This window comes from Hyaena hyaena, unplaced genomic scaffold (assembly GCF_003009895.1).
Source record: "Hyaena hyaena isolate Hyena2069 unplaced genomic scaffold, ASM300989v1 scaffold_40, whole genome shotgun sequence".
NCBI classification, from domain to species: Eukaryota; Metazoa; Chordata; class Mammalia; order Carnivora; family Hyaenidae; genus Hyaena; species Hyaena hyaena.
This window is the reverse complement of record NW_024080672.1, coordinates 817,757-824,931: the sequence shown is the minus strand read 5'-3', so window position 1 is coordinate 824,931 and position 7,175 is coordinate 817,757. Positions and strand designations below refer to the sequence as shown.

Genomic DNA, 7,175 nt, shown 5'->3' with positions numbered 1-7,175 from the left:
AGAGCCCCTCTCCCCAACTGTGACGATTAAAAATGATTCTAGACATCACCAAACATCCCCTGAGGGAGCGAGACCACACTCGGCTGAGAACCACAACGAAAGAAAAGTGACCAGTTCCTTTTTAAAACTAGTGACTTAAGTGTGAGTTTCACTGAATCAGTAAGCATGTTTATTGAGCGTTTAATGTGTATAAGGCCCTGTGCTTTCACCTCAGCAGTTTTATGTAGGCAGGGAGAAAGAAAGCTACAATCTGCCTTACTCTCATAAGGTCACCAGTGGCACACAACGACATTACAACACCAGGCTCTAATCTGTGTGATGGAGGTGAACACTTTGTCTTCCTAGAGCTTGTGGCAGAATATATGCACAAGCGTCAGAGATTGCCTGGACACTGCTGTCACTCAATAAATTGTAACTTTACTATAATTATTGTCATCCAAACTGAGCTGATGCACGTAGACCAGGGCCCAGCAACCAGCTTGATTAGTCTGCTCCTTCGGCTCATGGTACAAGTCACCTCCACACATCTTTCTGAAATGTTTTTCTCAAAACAATCTCAGTTTCCATGATCAAACAAGCAAGCAAGCAAACAAACGAGTTCCAGAAAATAATGTAAGCAAACAAGGGGCTGGCCAGTAGTTAAAGTTCATGTGCCAAGGTCTTCTGTGCATCAGAAGCACAGTGATGTCTACATCGGCCTATGGCCCAGGCACGCTATTTCTGTCTTGGGTAGCACATAGATTCTGCAGCTGGAGAATGAATGGCTGCTCGGAGATTTCTTCAGCCTGGTTCATTATCTGTTTTAAACTACGAGGGCTCCATCTCAGCGGGCCAACAGGAAGCCTGCTTTTGATTTAACAGTGCTCTGAACAAGCTCCTTCTATGGCTTTCCAAGAATTAATTACAGAGCTTAGGAAAGGCGCCTGCCACAAAGTCCCATGGATGGCGTTATGAGCAATTACAGCAGCCGCATTGATGCCGGCAGAATAAGAATTTCCTGGGAGGGTGGCTTGGAATGAGAGGGCTGGCTTGTGGAAATACAGCCACATGGGTCTCCCATCTGTAGCTTCCAGGGGAATTTAAAGTCAAAGAGTGAGAAGAGATGGGTTCACCATCACACACCATCTGGGTTATTGGGCTCTCATAGGCTTGGGCTTGTGTAATTTGACCAAAGAAAAAAGAGAGGGAGAGAGAAACAGAGAGAGAGATCATTTTGATACATAGCAATGGGGGCACTGTAGAGGGGAGGGAATAGAAGAGTGCTCTTTGGGGAACACTGTAAGGCTGAAGAATGCTGGGATCTAATCGCCCGGCCCTGCCCCGTGGACTCCTGAGGACCATGGCGCTTTGCGACTCTGGGGATAAAGCAAACACATGCGGTGGCTCTTAAACAACTGCAGCCATGGAGTGACTTTCTGAGAGCACATTTACTTTCGGAGGCAAAACCCATATTGCTGGATTCCTTGCCAAAAAGCTTCGGTTGGTTGTGCAGGCAGCACAGGATGGCAGGTTGCAGAGGTGAGGCCGGCGGGAAGCCTGCTGAGAAAGGGGTTCTTCTGCCTAGAGGATTGCGGGTGGCCTCTCTGGGACAGGTGCCAGCTCCCCCTGCAGGGCTCGCTCACTTCTCCCTTGGAGGTGGCTGGAGCTGCGAGGACCTTCCATAGCTGCTGAGGGAACGAATGCAGTAATCAATGACTTGGCGTGGGGTCACCTCACAATCCGAACTTTTTTACCTTTTGGGGGAGATTCTAGAATCATGGGAAAGCTTCAGTCTCCCATTCAGGATGGTGATGATGGTAGATTTCAATTAGCAATAATCGCGCCTCGGATAAACCTCATTGGCTACGATACTGCCACTGCGCAAAGCTGATGATGGTAGATTTCAAAAGGGTTGACATTTTTATATAAGTATCTGCCAGTGCAGTAGAGGTCACATGGCACTTACATGGGGGTCCCTGCCTCTGAGGACCTGACCCACGTGTCACATTTGGATCCTGGGCCTGCTCTGCGGACATGAAATGTAGTTTCCCAGGGACAATAATTAAAGATCGTGAGCTCTGGGACTTTACTGCGCTTTCTGGTTTTGTCTGGTGCCGGTATCTTCATGCACACAAGAAATTCCAGGCTTGCTTCTCACCCAAACATTTGGAAGCTTTCGGTACAGCGGCCTCGGGCCCCTGGCCAAAGGTTGTGACCATCATCGAGAAAAATAAATTTAAAACTTAAATTTGCTTCCCTGGTTTTGTTTTTCTCTCAGGGGCTGTTTAAAAAATAAATCATTGTCAAACGATCCTTTTGCTCGCTTAATCATTCCTCCCTGTTTGTACAGTTTTGGGAAAAGTGAAATTCTCCGATTAGATGGGTGGGTCATTCTCACCAGCTTTGACCAGACAGCATACGCCCCCTTGGTGATCTTGTCCAGTCTCATGGCTTTCATAGCAGGGTAACTCCCCAAATCATACTTTCTTCCCAATGCAGGGTCACACCTGTCACGTGACCTCACATCAGTTCCTGAATTCATGGCAGCCAGCTGGCTCTACTCACCATCCCCCCATCCAAGAAGTGGTCTTCCCGCTGCTCGAGCTAAAAACCTTGGCATCATCCTGGACTCTTCCCTTTTCCTCATCTCCTCACCGCACATCAGGGCTGCCCAGAAAATCTGTGGCTCTGTCTTCAAAGTATATCCAGAATCCAACCATTTCTCCCAGCTCCTCTGTTAGCCCCCTGGTCTGGCATCTGGATTACTTCCACGTGACGCTTTAGTATCTTCTCATCGGTCTGCCTGCCTCTCCCCTTGCCCCTGAAGTCTGTTCCCAACACAGAAGCCAGGTGGTCCTTCAAAACCCAAGTGTCTTCCTGTCACTGCTCTGCCTGTAACTACTCAGGGACTCCCCATGTCACTTAGAGTGAAGCTGGGCCCTCACAGTGGGCTACGAAGCTCTGCCTGAGCCACGACCCTTGCCCCGCTTAGCTCCCAGACCTCCTTTTTCTACATTGCCTCTTGCTTACTGGGCTTCGGCAACATGGCCTGCCGACGGCTCTACCTGAGTGCCCAGCACTGACGTTCACTCTGCCGTAATGTTCTCCCCTCCCCCCAAATCCACAAGCCTGACTGTGTCGCCTTCAAGTATGCTCAGACACTGTCAGTGTGGCCTGCTCTGTGCCCGTCCTATTTAGAATTGCAGTCTGCCCCATTTCCCCTCTAAATTCCAAACTCTGCTTATCCTTTGATATTTTGTTTTTCTCTAATCCACATCACCTTCCAAAAAACAGACATAATTTACTTATTCATTGTGGTCATTCTTTCTTTCCTGTCTCTCCCAATTAAGATGTAATCTCCATGAGGCTAGATATTTTTGTCTGTTTTGTTTAGCAACTCATCCCAACTGCCTAGAAGTTTCCTTGCACAAAGGTGTGTAACAAATACTTGGTGAATGCATAAAACACCTTCCTTCACCATATTTAAAAATGTACCTGTTACTATAGAAATAGGTAAAGGAGAGGGACGCCCGGGTGGCTCGGTCAGTTAAGCATCCTACTCTTTGATTTTAGCTCGGGTCATGAGCTCATGGTTCGTGGGATCGAGCTCTACATCGGGCTCCACGCTGACATTGTGGAGCCTGCTTGGGATTGTCTCTCCCTCTGTCTCTCTATGCCCTTTCCCTGCTCATGCTCTCTCTCTCAAAATAAATAAACTTAAAAAAATAGGCAAAAGGATTCAAGTATTGAAAGGATACTATTAAGAATCAATGTTTTGGATCAATTTCACTACTTTTTTTTCTCTTGACCCTTGGTGTATGATAGAAGAGTCAAATCTTTCAATTTTTGCATTAATTTTAAAGGCTGAAAACTGCTCATGTCTGAAAGGACCAATCAGCCCAGTCTGGCACTGTCTTCTGACCCTGACGCAGAGCCCTTCCCATGGGGAATACTCTAAACCGTGAGCTGAATGAACAGTGAGTGAATTTAAGGGTTGACCTTTCCCTCCACACAAGTGTGTATGACAGATGGCTATTCCAGGTCATTGCAACAATTTAAACTATTTACACACATATATATTTTTACTAAGAGGTAAATTCACAAACTTAAATTATTATTTTTTTAATGAGAGGTAGAGTGGGGCAGGGGATACCATGGTGGAAAGAACAGACCTGGGAGCTGAAAATCCTGGATACTGATTCTGGCCCCAACATAACTGTGTTTCGTTTTTATCTATTCAAGCTACGGTGGTGACCTTGTAAAAGCCATTTCACTTGTCTGCGTATCTGTTCCCTTTTCTTAAAAATGTGCAAAGTGGCTGGCGAATCTGGACGGTTGTTTCCAGCTCTACACCTTCTTTCTTTCTACGAAAACGAAGGAGCAGTAATTTTGCTCACTTTCTTTCCCTTCCTTTCTCCATCCTCCCCCTTCCCTCCCTCACCATCTAAGGACGAAGCTGTGTGAAATGGCGCATTAGAGGAGGGCTTATCAGTTCAACCACAGGAGCAGCTGGCCCATGTTTGAATCTGGGATCTACTCCTTGCTAGCTGCAGGGCTTGGGGTTAATTATTTAACTTTGCTGAGCATCATTACCTCCTCTGAAAAATGGGATAAAGAACTCCTGCCCTACAGGGCTATTGCATGGATTACTGGATATTGCGTTGATCGTGTTGTACAAAATCTGGCACAAAGTACGCATGGGCGGCGGGTAGCTGTCACGAGACGACACCTGGGGAGGGGAGTGGCACGGCGGGTGTTTGAAAATTGGAATAACTCGGAAGTGGGAAGCCTGGATGGGAATGAACTCTTAGAGGCTGGCAAAGTGACCTGTAAAGCAGAGCTTTTTAAACTCATTTAGTTTATGACATGCAGAGGACATGGTAAAAGGATTCTATAACTATATTTTGGGGGGGGGGGTTTGGTTTTTATTTTCAGATTTTATTTTTAAGTAATCTCTACCCTCAACTTGGGGCTGGAACTCACAACCCTGAAATCAAGAGTCACATGCTCCACCAGCCAGGTGTCCCTATAATTTTTTTTTTTTAAAAAAAAAAAAAAAATTGTCACTGCCTTTTCCTTTTTGATTTTTGCTTTGACTAATAATCCCAGAGAAGAAGGTGGCCCCTGCATGGTAGATGACTATGTTTGACCAAATGTTCTGTTTCCAGCTGCAAAGAATAAAACACCGACCTGTTTGAGAGAGTAAATGCCCACCCTTTGAAACTCTAATCTGCACCCAGTGTAATATAAGGCTATGATTTTGTAAATCAAATTAAGTTATTTAAAAAAAAGTGCCCCTAATAAAAAATAAGTAAATAAAAATAGATATATTTAAAAAAATTTTTAAGTGCCCAGGTAGGTATTTTTTCCTCAAGAGCAGAATTCATGAGCAAAACTAATGGTCTTAAGACTGTCCCATTTGAGGCATCTGACAAAGTCCCCTCTCTTTATATGCACTATCATGAGCCTCCTCTGTGAGATCTGAGTCCTGCATATGTTTAATTAGATGTGATTTTTGGAGATAAAGGAGAATGATTAAATTATCCAGACTCCAGAAAAACAAAAGATCCTTATTTCAGCCATCCATCAGGCCTCGACATCCGGAGTATTACATGCTATAACTCAAATGAAAATATTTCACCTAAAAGTACAGTGCCCCTGTCCGTGATATCATTAAAGGAAATCATTAAGCATTTATGCAGCACTTTGTGCCGGAAAAGTGCTTTACCGTTATTTTTATTGCCCACCAAAACCCTCTGAGGCAGGTCTTTCTCTACATCTTAAAACCAAAGCAGAGAGACGAGATTAAATTACTCAGGGTCTCGGAGAAAATAAATGACTGTATCAGAATAAGACCTCCGAGTGCCAAAGTCAGCTGTTTTATTTAATCCACCGAACCATCAGGTTAGATGTCTATTCACTGTATAAAGCGTTATCTGATTTGGGCTGGTCTCTTTTTTCTTTAACACCCAGCACACTGGTGTCGTAGACATGGGGTGTGGGCCACGTATATACGGTCCCTTACACTCATCATGAGCACCTCGGAAAAGCACGAAGTTCCTGGAGAAATGTAATTAAAAAGAAAAAAAAACAATCAATGTTTTATCAATTTATTTATTTATTTAATTATTTTTTTTTTTACAAATAGTTTATTGTCAAGTTGGTTTCCATATAACACCCAGTGCTCATCCCCACAAGTGCCCCTCTCCGTGCCCTTCACACCCCTCCCCCCCACACCCATGAGTCCTCAGTTTGTTCTCAGCATTCAAGAGTCTCTCATGGTTTGCCTCATATGTTTGCACATATAGGAGGATTAGGAGGAACTTAACGGAGGACCATGGGGCAGAAGAGGGGGAGAAATGGTGGGGGAAAGGGAGAGAGACAATGTGTTTTAAAAGATAGGCTTTATTATGCTAAATAATAAATAGACACTGGAATCTGTGGCTTAGCCCTCAGACCAAGGTTTCCACCTCGGGTTGGAAGGTGCTCGTCCATCCAGGGACTCAGGGATCTGGGCTCCAGCCCTGTGGCCCTGTGCATACACGGTTTCCAGAGACAGTGAAGCAGGAAGGAGGTAGGGTTGGGGGTGGGTAGGGGGGGCGGGACTCATTTCTGCTGGTGAGCACCTGTAGCCACAGTGATACACAGACTGTCTGTCAGCCCGTCTGCTAAGAAGGCTTTTGGCCACAGGGAGTCACATGGCCCCTGGACCAGCTAGCAGAGGCTAGAAATGTCAGCAAGCAAGTGCATGGGCCATTTGGACAGCACTGTTGCCTCTTCTACAGACCAACTGAGTTTGACTTTAATTCTCTCCTTTGAACTTTGAGTTCCAAATGTTAGTGACAGCATTTATTCAACTTGTGCCTGACATAGGTGTCACGAGCTCCCTTGTCATCCCTCTTGCATGGCCTCACATCTCCTTACGCTGTATTATTTTCCAAGTCCCTTCACAGATTACACCTTATTTGATGGCAATAGAAGGAGAATTTCTGATGGTCAAAAGGACTGCTGTACTTATAATTTTCATTGCCTCAAGTTCAATGGTTGTGGCACCTGGGAAGCAGGATCTATGGGTTAAGGGGCTTAAGGAGGGCATATCCTATTAACTCAACCCATGGGACTGGCCCACCACACAGGATCAGAGTCTGAGGCAGTATCAGCTTTATGGCTGGAGCTAGGTCTTGGTAGACTGCCAC

At 45.4% G+C, this 7,175-nt stretch overlaps 1 pseudogene; it reads right to left on the bottom strand.

The window, feature by feature from the left end:
- Positions 1-1,744: 1,744 nt before the first annotated feature.
- On the bottom strand, positions 1,745-1,868 carry LOC120230356 (annotated as a pseudogene).
- Between the last annotated feature and the right edge of the window lie 5,307 nt (positions 1,869-7,175).